Source organism: Taudactylus pleione, unplaced genomic scaffold (genome assembly GCF_031769625.1).
Source record: "Taudactylus pleione unplaced genomic scaffold, aTauple2 ptg000005l, whole genome shotgun sequence".
NCBI classification, from domain to species: Eukaryota; Metazoa; Chordata; class Amphibia; order Anura; family Myobatrachidae; genus Taudactylus; species Taudactylus pleione.
Genome location: NW_028284408.1, coordinates 5,541,882 through 5,562,674, shown reverse-complemented (window position 1 = coordinate 5,562,674; position 20,793 = coordinate 5,541,882). Strand labels below are relative to the sequence as shown.

The window sequence follows — 20,793 nt, the reverse complement described above, 5'->3', positions numbered from 1 at the left end:
GCAAGTCTTTATTATTATTATTTATTATTAGTCCAAATATGACTGAACTCACGCACTTGCAAACATGATTCCATATACCATTAGAAAACACAATTCAGACAGACATGATTCTTGGTAAATTTGTGTGTATGTTTGACAAATACTCACTCATGTCCTTGCTATGCAAAGTGTGTTTAAAACTTTGCCAGACAAAATTCTTAGTAAATTTACCTCTTAGTATGCCTCAAAATCCAGTAAGCTCCACAAAAAAGGAAACTTTTACATTTGTGTTTTCTGCAGATTGGCATGTACAGACATTACTGAAGCGCAACATTGCTAATTTTTCTCTTAGGGGTATGAGCCAAAGTTAGTGAAGTTGGTGGTCACGATGTGACATTCCAGAATGCTCATTACAGCCATCACGCAAAATTGAATTGTGCCATAAACTTCTCTGAAGCTTCATGAGGAGATAGTCTTTTTCATCGACTGTGAAATTGTAAACTTTATTCCAAAATAAATGTTTCTAATTGGAGGTATAGGTGTATTTATAATGAGTGCAGGGTGTGCAGTGGACTTGTGCCCGGCACTGTAAACCCTGCATCCAAAGCATACCTCATACTACTGCCAGGCTTACCAGCAAACTGTTTTCACTGTGTCTGGTGCCATATTTTCAGTGATAACTTCAGAAAGATGGCTCCATGCATTGAAAGTAAAGACTCTGTTATCTAGTGTGCATGTGTCATCTTCCCAAATATCACCGATAGCCGTGCCAGGCCCAGGTAAAAGGGGCATGGCCTAATCACGGGAGATGCGATGATGCCCCCTTAGGAGAGGACAAAACTTTTTTTGCGCACTGGGGAGGGGGGTATTGCGAGCCTCTCAGCCTAGTGCATAGCCATTGGGGGGGCGCGATCAGTGTTATTGCTCCCCCAACAGGCATAGGAGACTGCTGTGGCTGCTGCTGTGATGTAAGAGGGTGGGCGGTGCTAGGTCCAGGCCCCTGCCTGGCCCCTCCAGCAAGCCCAGGTCCAGGTAAGTAGTTCCTGCTCCCCCCCCTCTCAGTGCCACTGGGTAAGATGGCATCAGCCACAAAAGGTAGGAGGGGCACTGCATGGATCGGGTGGCACACTGCATATGGGCCCCTCTGTCTTTATACACCCATGAATGGAGGGATACATTCTTGACGAACTCTTGGAAAAAATCTCTTTGATCATGTCTATGGTGAGTAAAATTATTTTATTCGTGTCTGTGTGTATTATTGTATACTATTGCTTGCACATTTCTGCAAGCAATTAAGTTAGTACTTTGCTCATATGTGTGTGCTGCTCCATCTGATTCCCCCCCCCCTGTTCCATTGTGGATCTGTCATCGTAGCGATGTTCCAACCCCACCCTGTAGCTGTCCAAACCCACTCCCATACTTTCTCAAACAGCCGACCCTCATCTCCAAAGTCTTTTCCATCTCCCCTGCTTTGGGAGAAATTAAGGTGTGCATCTAGACTAACGCTGCACATGCATTGCCTTGGAATGAGCTGGCATTTCTGAGAAGTTGCTAATGGTGACGCTGCTGTTGTTGCTGCGTAAGGTGATACATCTACCCAGTGGGCTCTCACAGTCATATAGTCCATAGTATGCCCTATTCCACTTGTCCACATGTCCGTGGTTAAGTGTACATTGGGTACAACCGCATTTTTTAGGACACTGAGGACATTTTTTCTGATGTCTCTGTACATTCTCGGTATCGCCTGACTAGTGAAGTGGAATCTAGATGGGATTTTCTAGCAGGAGGAGGGCTTCCATCATTTTGTGAAGCTGAACCACTAGTCATGAACACAGGCCAGGACCTTAGCCACTCCTTGTCACTCTGTGTCATAAATGGCATATTGGCAAGTTTACATTTCTCCTTAGATGATTTAAATAAATTTTTTGGGTCATTTTACTGAACTTTGGCTTTCTGGATCTTACATGCCCTCTACTATGACATTGGGCATCGGCCTTGGCAGCCAACGTTGATGGCATTTCATCATCTATGTCATGATTAGTGGCTTCAGCTTCAGCACTAGAAAGAAGTGGTTCTTGATCTTTCCCTATTTTATCCTCTACATTTTTGTCCTCTATTAGTTTTATGAATAACCCCTGTAAAAATTATTTGGATGAATGAAATCACCCCATTTTATTTGGAGACTGGAGTGAATACACAGCACAGGGCAGCGTACCCCTACACCACACAGAGCAGCCCCTCTAAAAATTATTTGGATTCATTAAATAACCCCTTTTTATTTGGAAACTGGAGTGAATACACTGCACAGGGCAGCATACCCCTACAACACACAGGGCAGCTACTGTAAAAATTATTTGGATGAATTAAATCACCCCTTTTTATTGGGAGACTGGAGTGAATACACAGCACAGGACAGCACCACTGGACTGTACTGAACTGATACAGCAGAGCAGGTCACCCCCAGACTGATACAGCAGCACAGCACCACTGGACTGGACTGATACAGCAGAGCAGGTCACCCCAAGACTGATACAGCAGCACAGCACCACTTGACTGGACTGATAAATCAGAGCAGGTCACCCCCAGACTGATACAGCAGCACAGCACCACTGGACAGGACTGATACAGCAGAGCAGGTCACCCTCAGACTGATACAGCAGCACAGCACCACTGGACTGGACTGATACAGCAGAACAGGTACCCACAGACTGATACAGCAGAGCAGGTTTCCACACCATGCCACTTTCCCACAGACACTAGAGACACGTCGTCTCACTACCCTCTTCAGGACTGGAGTGAAGATGGCAGGGTGGGAGGCGCAAAATATTCAAAGTCAGGGTCTATGGGTGTTGGGCCAACACCAGGATGATTATGATGGTTTGCCTCATTCCAGAAACCAAGTCTGGCGGGAAAATCCGAGCCGGTATCGGTTCCCGGCTTGGATCGGGGGGGGGGTTTGCGGGGGTTCGGATATTGAAAATCCAAACCCGCTCATCCCTAATTTATTATTAATAATAATAATAATAATAATAATAATAATAATAATAATACCTTATTTATAGGGTGCCACAAGTAGTCAGCAGTGCAATACAGAGGGATAGCAATAAGACAGCACATGCAACAAAGTACAGTACAATAAAATAGACAAGCAACAAATACCACTACAATTCTCAAAACATCCACTGATGCAAGGGGGACAATGGAAATGTTCAGTGTAAGCTTAAACCTGCACCTATTAGTGTGGGTTCAGATAACTAGTCTATGTCATCTGAAGAAGAAAAAAACAATTGAGGAGTGGAGCCCAGGGGCAGAGATCCCAAGCAGGAGGTGTAGGGTGTAACTGGCATGAAGTAGTTAATAAGAATAGTAACGAGGAAGACCCTGCTCATGGAGCTTACAATGTAAAACTGTACAGACTAATATGACAGCTCCAGGATCTTCAATATTGTGTTGTTGAAAAAGGTTCTACTCTAGCCTCTATCAATAAAATTTTCCCCTGATATAGTAGAAGACTTTCTTTGGTTGCTTGGGTGTAGTCAGAGGTAATGCTAATGAACTGCAAATTTGTAAGGTCTTTGTTGAGCCATTGTTGTTGGGAAATTGATTCAGTTCTTGACGTTGATGTGTTAGAAACAGGAGATGAAGGCAAACATAAAGATCTGAACAAGTGTGACAAGGGCCAAATTGTGATAGCTTGATTACTTCATCAGAGTATCTCCAAATGTGCAGGTCTTGTGGGATGTTCCCAGTATGTAGTATTTAATAACTACTATCACAGATCAGGTTAAGGGATGCTGTCTACTGGTTTAATGGTAGCAATTTGCATGCAGCAGCCAATTATTAGCCCACTTGTCCAGGGCCATTGTATAAGTATCTGCTGATAGTTTTTTGTATGAGAACAAAATAAACAGAGCATAAAATAGATCCTAGCCCATCAAGGCTATAAATTAACATAGTTCTCCCTCTCTATGGTTGGAAGAACCTAGTATCCAACTCAAAACAAATCAGCACTATAGCACATCGCTAACAGTATTATTAATATTATTATTCTGCATTCATATGGTTCCACAAGGGTTCCGCAGTGCCTTACAGTGTACATTAGCAGTCATAACACTCAAATAAGCAGAAGGACGTTAGCAACCAAGTTTTACAGTAAAAGGTAAAATGGATTTTTGGCTGCTCTAATAAAACAACACTGTCAATTCTTATAGAATTTGATAATAAGTTCATTTATTTCAAATAAAACATAGTGTGCATGTATAAATATATATGCAATACACATTAAAACAAAACCTAAAAAATTGGTAGATAAAATTATTAAAAATGAAAATATTTCTCAGATGGAAATTGCAGAACTGTGAGAAGTACTGAATGTGTAATTTGAAGGAAAGAAAGGAATCAAGGATAACTCCAAGAGAACACACTTGGGGGTTAGAAAAGATACCTGTGCCATTACTTGATAATGAAATTGGAAGTGAGGTTATGTGGGAGGGTGGGAACATGATTAGCTCAGACTAAGAAATGTTTAGTTTAAGAAGGAGCTGGGACATCCAGGAAGAGATAGCAGAGAGACATTTGGAGATATGAGTGAGTAGAGAGGGGGAGAGGTCAGGAGAAAAAAGGGAGATCTGAGTATCATCAGCATAGAGAGGATATTGGAGGCCAAAGAAGCTGATGAGTTCACCTAAAGAATATGTATAAAGGAAGAGTAGGAGAGGTCAAATAATAGAACCTCTCCTACTCTACTCATTAGTGGAACAGACGGGAGGATGAGTCATGAGAGGAGACAGAGTAGGAATGGTCAGAGAGGTAGGAGTAACATGCTCCCTACTCCGTGATAGAGAGGCCAGAGAAACTGACAAATCTTTTATTAGCCTCACAGGTGATCTTGTAATCATGACTGCTAATCAGCTGACTTTCTGCCAGACAAAAACTGGAAACATGGGGCATATATATCTCTCCTTGATAACTTCTGCAGTGTTTTTGTCACACTACCAAAAGTGGTCCAATGAAGGGCATGAGGTCATCTAGTGACATTGTAAGGGGGGCCCAACGTTCATTAATGTGCACGGGGAGCAAAGGCAAGAATGTCTGATAAGATCCCACAGAAGAGCTACTGTAGCACAACTTGTAATGCTTGCTATGATAGAAAGGTATGAGAACACAAATTGCATCAGAGTATGGCACTGCATAGCCTCAGACTATTCAGAGTGACGATGTTGACCACTGTCCACCACCAGAAGTGTCTAGAAAGGCACATGAGCATCAGAACTGGCCCATGGTGCAGTGGAAGAGGGTGGTCTGGTCTGATAAATCACATTTTCTTGTACATCATGTGGATGGCCTGAGGAAGAAATGGCACAAGGATGCACTTTGAGATGAAGCCAAGCCAGAACTTGGAAACTTTCATTTTGATATGTATAGTACCACCTAAATAAAACATTGTTACATACAAAGTACACTACTTTACAGAAATAGTTTTTCCTGATGGCAATGGCCTCTTTCAGCAGGAGGATGTGCCTGTCACACTGCAACCATTTTTCAGAAATAGTTTGAGAAACATGAAAAAGAATTTAAGGTTTTGACTTGGCCCAGATCTCTAAATAATTGACCTTCCATGTGCTGGAAAAAAAACATCTGAGCAAAAGAGTATCCACCTCACAAGAGGAAGTAAAGGGTCTGCTGCTAATGTCTTGGTGACACCTTCTAATGTTTGTGAAGTCCATGCCTTGACAGGTCAGAAATGTTTAGGCAGCATGAGGGGACCTATATTATATATAGTAGGTGTTGTGTGCAGACCCACATATTTTGTTTTTGTTTCTTAATCTTCATTGTGTTTTGGCAAAACCACACTCACATTTTTTGTTATGTATTTGTTTAAAAATGTATATCAACTTCTGAAATCATGGAATTTGAACCCATGTTTCTTTTCTAATGTATTATTAACATTAAAAACATTAATAAAATTAATTTCCAGTCAAGTTTGACCACCTCACAGCTCACAAAATAGTTTTCACCAGCTGGCTGGATAAACTAAGTGACAGACCAGCAGTACAAACACGTGGCAGTTTAAAAATAATATACAGTAGCACATCTATAAAATATAGAGTCACATCAGTGGCAGATGGGATAGTAGTTAAATAAACTATACAACCTTATAGAATGTTTTTATTAATCAAGAGCCAATTCTCTTAAGGTAAAACCTTAGTTGAAAATATAATATATTACCAACACACTTCTTAAAAGAGCAAATCACAGGCCTAAGGAGTGAACATGTTATTGGAAGTGGAATACTAAGTATTTAGTCCACGGTAAATCATTGATTGATTATTACCCATAGTTATAACTACAAAGAAATGTACATGGCTAAAATTATTAATAAACAAGCTTTCAAATGTGAAATTAAAAACACACTGAATTCAAACAGCAAATAGCAGGACTCATGATAATTTTAGAAAAGTGGAAACAAAGTACAAAAAAAAATGCAAAGAAAAAAATTGATCATTAATTAATTATTAATTCAATTTCTCCAAGCAGCAAATACAAGGAAACAGAGTAAGGTCTAGTAGAAAACTAGATGACCTTCAAACCTACTGAAAACAGTAAACCACAGGTCCAAGACCAGTAGAGTTGATTTGATGTGGAGTACTATTTAGTTGAAGGTAAAGTATTGATTGATTATGAATAAATTATTAGCTTTAATTAATAGTCAATCAGCTACATGGAAAAAACTATAAAAAACAAGCATCCAAATGTGAGTTTACAAGTACACTGAATCCAAGCAAATCAGAGACCTCAGGACAATAGAAATGCTAATTGTAGACAGTAGAAATAAGAAAGTAAGGAGTACTTATTTGTATGGTATAGATAGTTTTGGTCACTTTCATACTTTCTATTACATAATAGTAATGTTTAGAATCACAAATGATTGTTAGATTTATTACATCCTATAATGCTGAATTGTCTGCTTCAACTAGCAATAAATTAACAGCTAATCCACAGTGAAAGTTAAAAGGTAAATAAAATTAGGCTGCACTTATGTAATTGATGATTTAGTGTTTGTAGATACTACATAGAAATAATAAGCATTGTTCCATCTAAAATGATTGAGCTAAAAATGAGAGTTGCTAATTTTCTATGAAGTGATATGCAAATTATTTGTTAGACATTTAATTATTTAGACTATCCAGTTTTTAACCCTGAGAGCTCAGTTTAATTGGTCATGTTTAACTCTTTGCATCTACCTTTTGGAAGAGTGCAGACAGTTTCTCTCATCAGTCTGCACATTTAGACCAAATTTTCTGTGCAATGAAACAGTACATTTTAAAATGGAAAGAGTAACACTGTTAAATACACTATGCTGTTTTTGTTTGTTTCATTTCTCTTTAATCAGGGGAGAAAAGCCTAAATTGTATTAAATTGGGAGGGATGTTTTTAAATGTCTACAATGTTGCTAATAAATAATCCAAAGACCAACAAAATTATGGTTTTGCAAGATACAGAACATCAATGCCTTAGTAAAGTACAGTAATATATGCTGCTTGTCAAATTCACACAATCTTGGCAAAGTCCATATTAAAATACTGATAAATGATGGAATTATCCTTTTTGTTAGAAACATTTGCAGGAGAAACTAACGCAGCAGTCATCAGCAAGTCATGTGCCACTTGAGTTCGAACTAGCTTGCAAGGAGCTCTTTGCAACCTTTAATAACTCTGTTAGTTGGAAAGACAGACATTACATAGGACTTAAGTCTAGGATCAAGCATGGTTGCAAAAATTTACTGATCCAATTGCAAGATGTTGCAAACCTTGAGTTCTGGTGATGCAAATAAAGAACTTGATCTGCAGTAAAAGTCCAACATACTTAGCAGAATTGCTTCATTTTGTTTTCACTTTCAGTTTCTCCATATTATTTTCCATTATTTATAATTAAGCTATGACCTGACTGAGACTATTACCTAAACTCACTTCATTTCAAATGTTTTCAGTAACTTGCATAAAACCAACAGTATTTTCCACTGTGCTGGACTCCTTCTCCTCAACTCATGGTTTTATGTATCGGTTTGGATGGCTTGTTGCTGTTCTTCCAGTTGCTAAAGCATAAGGATGAAATTTCACCTGGTTACTATCTCTTGCTTCAGGTGGTGGCATGGCAATTGGAACTGTCCTTGCAGCTGCTGCAAACTTCTACATGTGGCTGCTGAATGCAGAAAATTCCCAGTAATTTTACAGACCATAGCCAAGTTTATTGTGTGCACAAAACATGGTACATGTTCTAATTCACCCAGTTATAATGCTCATACATGTTTACATCCCTGAGTTTTTCTAACAAAATGACACTGGTATACCTCTTAGTGAAGTTGGTGATACAGACAGTAGCCTGCCTGTGAATGAGTGGGCATTCTGTTTATATACTGTTGCAGCAGAAGGCAATACATCCACCCAGTAGGCTGTAAGTCATGTAATCTTTAGTTTGACCAGTACCACTTGTCCACATATCTGTATTTAAGTGGATAGATATTGGTATTTTATAGGCAAATAACTTTTGTTTAACATCCAGATACAGGTCAGGAATTGCTTTTCAAGTGAAATGGGATGTAAGTTGGTAGCTGGGACACATGACCTCAACTAGTCAATTAAAACAAGATGCATTGATGGTAGATATTGGATTCATATCTAATGCTAACATAGCCATTATGGCTTCAGTGATCTGCTGTGCAATAGGATGGTAGCTGTCATACATAGTTCCTCTTGCAATTGTTTGTTTCACAGTCAAATGTTTGAAACTATTAGTCTTCTTGGTACCCTTCTGTGATTAAGATTTTCTCCCAGCCCTAGTGCGCAAGGATTTTGTTTTGTAATCCTAAATAGGGGATGAGTCAGTTTGCCTGTACAAATTGGATGCAGGACTACCTCTGATCATTATTAAGTAGATTGATGATGTTGTTGGAAAGGTGTTGGCAGTGGAGATTGCATGTGCTGGAATCTATCCCTGCAGCTGGTAGCTGATGCTGGACTGCTTGTTATTATTTTAAGTGCTTTTCCAGATTATGATAAATGACCCACTGTAAATGGCATAAAAGGGAGGAGTTGTCTACATGGTTAATGTTTATACCTCTACTATCATTGGCATCAAAATTGCTCTAACTGTCTTGACAAATGTTGTCAGTATATGGGTAAAAATGTGCCAACACAGAATAGGTGGATTTTATGGTTTTATGGATAGGCATGACAACATGCTTCCTATAATCACTGACAGGAAATTTTATCACTGGTGGCTGACTGACTTAATTTGACACTAAAAGCATCAACCTCCTGAATTATATCAACTTATTTTTGTCCAACACATTCATCATCAACATCCTCATTAGTGTCAAATATACAATTATCCCCTTCATCCTGTAGCACTTCCAAAGTAGCATCCTCAATTTCTATATCATTATCTTTACTTTTACTACTACTCATTCTCACATTTGCAAAGGGTTCAGAAATAGTGGAAAGAGGCTTCTCTAGGACTAAAGTGTTAGAAATGTCAGACTCCCACATAGCACTAATGGACACATTTAGACTCTCCTCAGGGATCTGTGAAGTTTGTGAACACACAGTTTGTTTTTCAGCCTTACTGTTGTTTTTGTGCACTGATTTGCCTGCTTTAGAGTTGACACCTCTAGAATCATAATGAGAAGGTGTTGCATACAGAAGATGTAACAGGTAATAGAGGGCCATATGAAAGCAGTTAAATAGTTGAAATATAAAAAAAAATATGGCATGGATTCTCCTACCTAATTCCATAATCAGCCCTGGTCCCTTTTAGCCTGGTCTGGTCATGGAAATTTGAGGAAAAAACTGATGTGGAATTTCACCTATTTTACATTTACCAGCAGGGTGGTAATGCCATAACTGAAAGACACACATGGCAAAATGTAATAGGGTGAGAGTTTAGAAAATGTCAGAGTATCAGTAAACTCTCCCATTGGTTGAGTTTTATCTTCAAAATGGGAAAACATCCAGACGAGAGTTTAAATCATGAGAGTTTTTTGGAGTCTAACAGCATGCGAGTTTGCATGTTCTCAGAATCTATTACATTGGCCAAGTTTAAAAAGTGTGAGAGTTTACAGTTAAACTCTCACATTTTCTAAACTCTCACCCTATAACATTTGGCCTGCAGTGTGGGGCTCTCCTGCCAAAGCATTAAACCATCCCCAAACCAAACTGGTCAGCCCAGGTCTGGAAGTCCTCACTGGGAACCCCAAACAAGCTGATGACAGTGGCTGCTCTCAGCCAATAAGCAGCTGCTTGCATGGAGGCCAGCTGCTGATTGGGTGAGATCGGCCACTGCCATGGTAACAGCTGCTCCATTATAGTCATTGGAGCTGACCAGGAATGACCTTGAAGACCTAGGACTTCTAATTAACTAGAGGACCAACCTCCTTCAGGGAGGAGGTAAGTACTGTATACAGAGTGAGTGCGGATGTGTGAATGTGTAAAAAGAGATTTGCAATATTTGGCATGTGAGTAGTGTTTTGTTTAATATTTTTTTCAATAGTGGGGGTACAGGTTCCACTAGCCTGCTGGCACTTTGTCACTGTTGTGTTAGGTTTCGTATATGATCCAGTTTTGAGTCTCTAGCAGGAGTGGGTCCTGGGGTTGGTGTCTGGAAGCTGGCTTGTCTGATATACTTCCTCCTCATGGAATGATGTGTATGAGGATGCTGGAAGTACAGCTGGGATGGTGCTAAGTAGTACTACAAGTTGATTATCTGATTGAAACTGATGATATAGGATATTGGACTTAAAACAATTATGTTAAATATCGGACTGGATCCAATAATATAGGATATCAATATGGAACCAATGGTACTGGTTATCGAACTGGAACCGATAGTACAGGATCTCCAAAATGAACTGGATAGCAGGATCACTGGAATGGAACCGAATAACAGAATCACCAGGATGGAACTGGATAGGGAGCCAGGAGTGCAGCGAGATGATAATCTGCACTTGTGTCACTAAGTAAGATAATTATTTGCAGGAGCTCTCACAGTATCATGCAGCTAGGCTGTGGACAATATTGCACTGGCAAGTTCTGTGTGCAGGGAAAAACCGTATATACCTCAGGGAGAGAAGGGATTAGCTACAGGTGTCAGGTGACATCAAACTGGAGTCCTGTTGGTGGATGGACAGTCACCTGATTCAGACTGTCATGGGTGCACCCAGCAGGGGGACTGAAGGAAATTTTACATGTGGGAATAAGCGAGTATGTCAAAGGGTTTGTTTTCAGCATCCCGGCGGATGGGATACTGATGCTTACATTACTGATGCTAGAATACTGACACCAGTCAGAATCCTGGTGCAGGAATCCTGACCACCAGGGTGCCAAAGGTAAGCAGTGGGGTGGAGGGGGAGGGCTAGTGTTAGGTTTATGGGTTAGGTACTAGGAGGGGGTTAGGGTTAAACACTAAGGGGGAGGGTTAGTTTTAGAGTTTGGGAGGATAGGTTCAAGCACTAAGGGGGAGGTTAGGGATAGGCACCAAAGAGGGAGGGTTAGGGTAAGAAGAGGGGGTGGGTTAGCATATCCACCATCAAGTGTCTGTATGTTAACCCTGTCAGGATGCTGGCATCGAGATTCTGACTACAAATCAGTATTTCATATTTATTCCTGTCAGAAGCCATAAGTGGAGACATCTGGTATGGCTGGATGAAAGCCACACTGAGTCCCAGGAGGTCTGCCATGGAGCCAGAGCATGGAGCAAGGAAGCAAGTAAGTAGGCCGACTGCTGCAAAGATTAGTGTGATTTTTGACACACTTATAGTTCTACAAGTGCCAAAGGGCAGGCTGTCTGTTACCTGTAGTTCCACTAAGAAGAACAATATATCTTAAATTAAAACATTAATCCTGCATCAAATGGCCAGGAGTGCAGGGAAGAGCCCTCTGATTTCAGCCCAGAAGAATACCCCTAATATCATTGTTATACTGTATTTATATGTTAATAAAGATGATTTATTCATAGCTAAAGCCTTTCCAAATGCACTCTACATTAAAAACATATGAATATCCTTGATCTAAATATCTTGTATTCAATAATTTGTACTGCTATTTAAATAAAGTCATCACTACAATTGTGGCTGCAGAGTATATTTTTCCATTGGTTAAGATGGTAACTGTATATTTTAATATAACTGTTTGCATCCACAATTTAAAAACTTGTATTACAAGTTAATATATTTTCCATTGTTTTTAATGCTAGATCTAAAAATTCGAATGTTTCTGTCACTTTTATATGTAAAGATATTGTTTTTGAGTGTTTGGAAAAAAAATTAAGTTTTCATACTCAGATTCATCCTATATAAATAAAACATAATTTATAAAAACATATCTAGTTACACATGTGGTAAGTTGAAATGTTTTACTTCACATAAAAAATTTCTAATCACTTGCAGTGAGTTTTGTTCCTGTAACTGTTCCCTTCTTCTGGAGCGAAAAAAGTACCTATGTGACTGATTTACCATATAGCTTTGGAGTGAATTAATCTCCTCTATAATAATATAATATTCTGCAGCTGCATTATAATCATTATCATGCTATACTTATTGACATATTTTATATGGATATATGCATATTTCATTACTATGGGATAGTTGTCCTGCGGCTGAAAATATTTAAAACATTTAATAAGTAAGTTGGGATTATTTATTGGGCAGTTGAATAAACTCTGTTAATAACTGATACCACCAGGAATGTAACAGTACCTACATTTTTAATCAATTGTAGTATTAAATCCTTCTACAAATGTGTATTACCAGAGGTACATGGTATTTCCTCTCATTCAGCACTGATGTGTCAGACTGTGAGTACATTTTCCATGGAACTAGCTATCAGTGTTGATTAGTCATGGCTCTCAAACCTGTCTTCAGTAAAGGAAATCTGAATTACATCACCTGTAGTTTCTGTCCTGTTTGAGCGGGGCACCCAGGGAGTGGTAGCTTAGTTACCTCTGGAGCTACTGTCCATGCAAGGACTGCAATAATAAATGCCTGTGAATGCAGACATATCAGACTCCAGAAATTATTAGCTGTAAGGTCTGGCTGAGATTATTAACTGGCACCTGACTGCAGTGCAAGGGGTTATAACTGAACACGGTGGCAGCGGGTAAAACCAATCTATCCTGATGCATTTATCAACCTAAAATACTGGTTGTTTATTTAGAGGAAGTGGAGATTATATATACAGTAGGAGGCATTAGCAACCAAATTCTTCACCCAGAAGTCCCTGGTAAAGTCAGGCCCACATGGCATGGACAAAATTAGAAGGATGAAAAACACCTCCTGTCTGGAACTTCCAACTGTTGACTTGAGCTCAACCAGCAACATATGAAAGATGGAGAAATCAGCAGTACTAAACCACCTTGATGCAATATCCCTCAGTGACCACCATCAAGAAGCCAAATGCAGGACTCTTCCCAGTTATAGGTGAATGAGAGAAACTGTAAGTAAAAGGGAATCAGTATGTAATACCACCAGCCGCATGGCCGGCAGTTCGAAACTCGGCAGTGTCAGGCCAACAGAGGAATAGATCCTGGCAGCGGGAGACCGACAGCGCTGGAAATCCCAATTGTCCCCAGGTAAGTACTAACTAACCTAACCTACCCCCCTTACCCTTACCCTAACCCTCCCTTAGGGGTGCCTAACCCTAACCTCCCCCCAAGTGCCTAACCCTAATCCCCCCTCTAAGTGTCTAAACCTAAGCCCCCCTTCCCTGCTGCCTAAACCTAAGTCCCACGGGGGTGTCTAACCCTAACCTACCCCCGGGGGTGCCTAACCCTAACCCTCCCTCCCCCTATTCTAACCCTATCCTCCCAGGGAGGGGCCTAACCCTAAGTCCCCCCAGGAGCCCTAAACCTAACCCTCCCCCCGTGGCTATCCGCTCGCGGCACCTGGCATCCCTTTCATCGGGTTGTCGGGCGCTGGTCTCCCAGCATCAGTAAAATGAGCAGCGTCTACATCTAGTTGCCGGTCATTTCACCCTCGCCGGGATATGACAGTCGGGAAGCCGGCTGTCGGTATAATGTCAGCCGGCTTCCCGATTGTATCCCAGTAAAAACACTGTATGCAGATGCAGGACTTACAATCTGTTGCCTTGAACAATCAGGTGAATTTTCTAACAATATAAAAAACAATTCACCTAGTATATCAAGAAGACAAATGGAAGGTATTAAAAGTTAATTATTAATACAAAAGGACAGTATTTTTAACAGAAAGATGCTTGTTTTTGTTTTACCCATGAACTTATTGAACTGTTCTTAAATCATAGGTTATCCATCAACCATTGACAAGTATTTATACATCTGCATGCTTTTTAAAACCTTTAATATAATCTCTTCTGTGTATTTTTTTAAGTATCAGCAGCCACTGTAGTACAGTATATTTATTTTAATAGGCTTTTTACCATGTAAAGCTAACACTATTGTATTTTATTTTATTTTACTGATGCCAATGTTTGCTCTGTCAAAATAACTCTGGTTTCACCCAATTCTTTTTATTAATAATTCACTATTTATAATATATTTATATATATGACAGGTTCTTATGTACCTTTACTCTCTCAACATGTCTGGTTAACAAATATTTGTGGGATACAAAAAGCCCTACACCCTCCAGTGGTAGTTTAATGAACTCCTACACCCCACTGGCTATAAAAGGGGCACAGCTTATTAATACTTTCCAATCAAATATATTTAAGTAGAATAGCAAGACACACACTGCTTACATGGTATCATAGTTGTGTTGGTCAACAAAATCATCTAAAAGGGTGTTGCAGGGATGAAAAAGTGTGGTCTTCTACATGATCTCTCATATGACGCAGTGACTACACCCATGCCTTTTCCTCACACAAAAACACTGCAATATCACCAAACTACTCATGAGAAATAACCACCTTGTTATATTTATTAACATACAATAAGAATAAGGCTTTTGTGGTGCAACAATTGAACATGTAATAGTAACTATAGAATTTTAGACAACAATGCAGTATACACAGGAAAAGTATGTAGCAAATGCATTCAAATGAGTCAGTGGCTGAAACAATATTGATCTTAACACTCCTCACACTGTAATTTCCTCTATCCAGAAATAAATTTGACCACCAAACACAGGGGCACTACCAAGGGGCACTAGCAATACCTTTTATGCAGGATTGGTAAAATCTGAAAATTTGTATCTTGGCCAGCAACTGGAGTCAATGCCCTCTTCAGCTCTTGGATGCAACTTTTCAGTGACCCCCCCCCCCCGATCATTAACAAAACAGCAGTTATCTCAGCTATCCCCCTGGATTCCCCAAGTGAGCACCAGCAATTGGAACGTGTCTCCTGCACCAACCCACCTGGCAAGCAAGGGGTTGCACTCCACTGCCCATTGATAGGTTGGTAGTCTCTATCCATCCTCCTCAAGACTCCCTCCAGCAGTGAGTGTCATGCACAGCAATAGAGCTCTCACCCCAGCGTCCCTCTTTTAAAGACTTTCACCTCCCTCTAGTGTTAGCAAGAAAGTTTTGGGCCTTCTTCCTTCCATGAATCCTTTAGGGAACTACCATAGGGTCTCTCCTACTTGCCTCAATATTAACCAGACTTCTATCCCCTGAGGACACTGCCATCTTCTTGATGTCTACTGTAGTTACAATATCAGTCCTTGTGTCTCTACCAGTCTCACCTTTGAAGTGGGAAAGCAAGGTACCTACTTAAAATTCCCTCATTAATTTTCAAAATAGAGCTAAGATTTAAATAACGCATAAATCAATGTGACTTAGCAAAAGAAATTGTTTCCTGTGACTAGATACTGACAAAAAAAATTGACAATGGATTAATATTGTAATGTCTTGAACTAGGACTTGGATTTTCTAATGTGCTATATAGACATTTACTGTAAGGGCTAGTTCAGGATTGCATACACCTCATTTTCCAGGGAGATCTAGCGGAGCAACCTCAAAGTTGTGTGGAACTCTGCATATGAATAAAGATGCTTTCTTCGCCATGCACTTGAAGCTGACTTACATATTATTCCTACCTTTAGTATATCTATAGTTCCTACTAATACCAGATTGTGTGGAGTTGCTTTATATGAGTTCACATCTCTCCTTAAAACAAATACAATTTTTACAGTGTGAGGGGCAGTTGATAAAGAACAGTATCACACACACAACATTATAGTAAACAGATACCTTAATTTTGTGCACATTTCCCTTACTGGTTGTTAACGGAAAATACATTTTGGATGGAATGAGCATCTCTCTGTCTCTATTTACAGTATATAATGAGAGAGAACAAAATGGAGGTAATTGTTGTCACCATATTTTGCTACACAGTTGCCATTGTAGACTCTGTAGATTGTGCAGAATAAAATGTTGAAAGAGAAAGGTTAACACTACCACAGAGATGTTGTCCACAGGGCTTTCTATTTTACTCTTTAAAACAGATTTTTCTGTGTATTTAAACTTCCCAGAGGAAAGTCAAGTTCATTGAAACAGGAAGAAAGTACAAACCCATGGGGTGTAAATAGAGCAGACGTGAGCACCTTTTGTGGATTCAAACTGAAGCCTTGTTGTTTCCAATGTTGTGCTCTGAGCACCAATTGGTTTGTGCACAACATACTTTGTTGTCAATTTCATTTAAATTGTTTCACCCTTTGCAGTACTTTTCTTTTAGACTTGCTACTTTATAGAAGCTTACAATAAAAATACATCATTGCAAAGCTGCTAGCTACATTTACAGTAAAAGTGTTTGTGCTATTAATATAATGATAATAGAAAACAGAACATAAACTACACAGGAACCCCAAAAAATAACTTTGGCTAAATAAATTACATACTTAGTTTATTTACATGTATAGTGTATGAGTACAGGATTTTATGAATAGCTTATTGTATATAAACAGATATGTTATTTGTTCATGGCTATCTCATAAACTAGAAGTATTAAGGTGCTAAGAGAAATGTTCTGATTGTTGCTCAACATGAGCACTAAAGCTGTACAACATGATTACACAATTACATGAAAATGGACTGCTCTTCTGGTGAATTCATTTTGCATATTTTGCAAATGTGCAGTTTGGTTTTCTGAAAAACCAAACACACTTGAACTTTGGGGTTCCCAATCTAATTGATCCTGGCTGTAAGTTCAGAACTTGGATTTAAAAACAGAATCTCCAGTTTTGGATTACATGTAAACAGGTCCAAAATTACATGATTTTAGCTGTTTTTAGAAATGTTAAAGACATTAAAATTACAAAAATGAGCACTAGAAAGAGAAAGCATAAAATACATGCAATATAAAACATATAGGCAAAACATACAAATGTTTATAGACCTTTTAAGTTTTTGTGTGAGAATTGTTTGGGGTGATATGGCATCCGGTATGGCTTTGCACAAAATAGTTCTTGCAGTTCCACACCTTTTTAACATAAGAGTAAGCTTAAAATGACACAACAAACATTTTTATTTCTATTTTCTATATTTTATTCTTTATACTGAACCACTTTGCAATGGAGTCTCAAAAGGAACATGTGCAAACCGCCATTCCTTGAGAACTTCCAGTTTCACTACTTCCGTTTTTTCAAAAAAGTTTCCCTATATAAAGCTATGTAGTGTACCACTGCACATTCTTGATAAAGGACCCTGAGACTTCCAAAATGCATTTAGTGAACAAGAAGTAAGAGCACGACAAAGTGATAACAATAGAAGCATCAGCAACCTAATCCTCCAGCTTCTGATATCATCAGAGGGAGCTGCAGCTCCACATGCCGGACCTCTGGCGAAGACCACACAGCCTGGAAGAATATCAGTGTCCCTAATCCCAGGACTTATGTAGGGTAAGTGAGGGTAACCTGTGGCTAAACTTTGAGGCACTGCAAGAACTTTTTTGTGCAAAACTACACTGAACGCCATATCGCACCAAACAATTCCCACACAAAAACATAAAAAGTCTATAAACATTTGAATATTTTGCCTATATGTTTTATGTTGTAAGTATTTTATGCTTTCTCTTTTTAGTGCTCATTTTAATTATTTTAATTCAGCACCTTTTTACTGAGCAGCTTTTACATCATAGCACAGAACACTTTTTAAAACTATTTACATTTTAAAGAAAGCCAAAACCAAATCCAAACCAAAACACTTGAGGATGGCCTTGCCAAAACGAAAACCAAAACTATAACATTTGAGAATGGTTTTGCCACAACCAAAACATGGAGGTTGGAGCACATCTCTAAAAAATAATGCTATTTATGCTACTTTATGCTCAATGTAAACCCAGATCTGTACAAATGAAAAATAAATGCTTGCCTACCCCTCTTGAGGACTGGATGGTTCACATCCTCTGTGTGTCCTCTCTTCTGCTGTAATGTTGCTACATATATATACATATATATGCATAGATTAGGACTAATAGAGACAAGCACATTATACAGACAAGCACATGGGGGAGCACAGATGGTGAAATGGTTAGCATTACTTCCGCACAGCACTGGGGTCCTGGGTTTGATTCACACCATGGCCTAAATTGTCTGGAGTTTGTATATTCTCCCCGAGCTTGTGTGGGTTTCCTTCTGGATGCTCTGGTTTCCTCCCACAACCCAAAAATATACTGGCAGGTTAATTGGCTCATGACAAAAAAAATTAACCCTAGTGTGTACTTTATGTGTGCACGTTATAAGGAATATAGATTGTAAGCTCCACTGGGGCAGTGACTGTTGTGAATGACTGACTGAAATATTATTTGTAAAGCACTGTGAAATGTGTTTGTGCTATTTAAATAACTGGTAATAAATAATAAAATAATAAATTACATATGTACAGAATGACAGTACACTCCAATTACATAACTGCATAAGTAGAGAATACAAAGAATACAAAATTGCAAAAAAAATACAAAGAGGAAGGGACATGCTTCTAGAACAAAGGTTGGGAATAGCACTGGAATAATGTAAAAGGTCAGATTATTATGAGGAGTTGATCAGAGATGAGGAGAGTAGACTGTCATTGGAGTGAAGAAAACCACAAGGAATGTGAGTGTAAGTGAGACTGGAGAAAAAGATTGGAAAATAATGTGTAATGCCTTTGTAGGCGAGAGGGTGTCAGCAGAAGTAGAGTGATGACAGAGGAAAATGAAACACAGATATAACTAAATATCTATATCAGGCACAAAAATAAAATATATGTGTATTGATAAACCAATTATTATCTGTATTGCAGCTCCCAAAAAGGTTCTGGAGACACTAAATACACAACAAAAAGACAAATAAACAAGAGAGCGCTAAAATAAAAGGTTACAAATTCATTTAAAATGACATGATTATTAGGATATACTTTATACCTTAAATTCAATAATAAAACCACTTAATATGGCCAAATATATTTTTAATAAATAAAGGCAAAATTGCCTAAAGAAAAATGAGTATATAGTCCACTATGCCTTTAAATATCTGTTTGTGATGCAGGGAACCACTTAGTAAATTATCATAAACAGTTATCCAAGTAAACAATATAAGGATCAGTATAAGTTTTAATAAAGAATTATATAAATCATCAACAGAGTCTAATCCTGCAGACTGCAGGAAAGAGTCTTTAAAGTAAATATGTTCAGCCTCAGACTCACTAAAACTGAGGATATCTCCAATAGGAAGTTGGAGATTTAGAAATCCACTACCATCAGCAGGGGTTATTAAGATTGCTAATATTGGCTTGTGTCATGATACAGACAATATGCACATAAATGGATGAAAAAAAGGCAGTATGTAAAAAAAAGGCAGTATGTAAAAAATTGGAAAGTTCTTCTGCGGGTGCAAAAAAAAGGGTTTGGGCAAAAAAATTAATAATATACTCAAATGTTAGAAAAAACTGGATTGCGGTGACTGAAAAAAATAATAAATACCAACAAAAAAACCAAAAAAACAAAAAAACAAAAGCTAATGGAGGATGACTCAAAATCCTCTAGTATTATACACAAAAACAGTCCAGATAAAGTCAGATTCAATATGGAAGGGTGCCATGCAAGCCAATCTTATTAATCAAAATGCAGAAACAAGACTGGAAAAACAAAGTCACTGGAGCCGGCACTACATAATAACCAAAAATACTATATATATATTTTTCACAGGTCTAGCCTCATGGACATTTTCTATTTCTTGTTTCATGTACATGGTGATTTTTTGTCTCCCTACTTGGTGCTTTATCACTTTAGTTAGCACCTTATAATCTCGTGTTTTTTGTTCCTATTCCATAATCTTTTTTAAGTGGAGATACATATATATATACATTTCTTTCTGGTTTATGCCTCTCGTGTCTCTGGCTCAAGTTACCACCAAGAGGTAGTGATCCATGACCTACTCATTAGCTGATCTCTGCTGGAGAGGTTATGGTTTATTCTTCCTTTTTATGATTTACTAACATACTCACACTGGATAAGCCCGATCTCGTCCGATCTTGGAAGCTAATCAGTGTTTGGCCTGGTTAGTACTAGGGTGGGTGACTCCCTTGGAATACCAGGTTTTGTAAATCTAATATAATTTTGGACTTTCCCCATTTCTCTCCTCCTTTGACCTGGTTTGGTCATTATGATCTAATATACCCTTTACGTGGTCTTGCCTGCAGCACATCTTAGGCTATCAGTCCAGATTTTTCCTGTTGAGTTAGTAATGAATGTTCTTATACTTACGTTTATTTATTTATTCGCTTTGAGCTTGTCCTCAACAGAGGGCATAAGTTATGTATGTTATTTTTTCATGATCTATTTACCTTATATACAGTGTATAGACATGTTCAC

The 20,793-nt window shown here is 38.7% G+C and overlaps 1 pseudogene; it reads left to right on the top strand.

Annotated features, from left to right (window-relative positions):
- The first annotated feature begins 20,408 nt into the window (after nt 1-20,408).
- Nucleotides 20,409-20,528, top strand: LOC148543186 (5S ribosomal RNA; annotated as a pseudogene).
- Nucleotides 20,529-20,793: the final 265 nt, after the last annotated feature.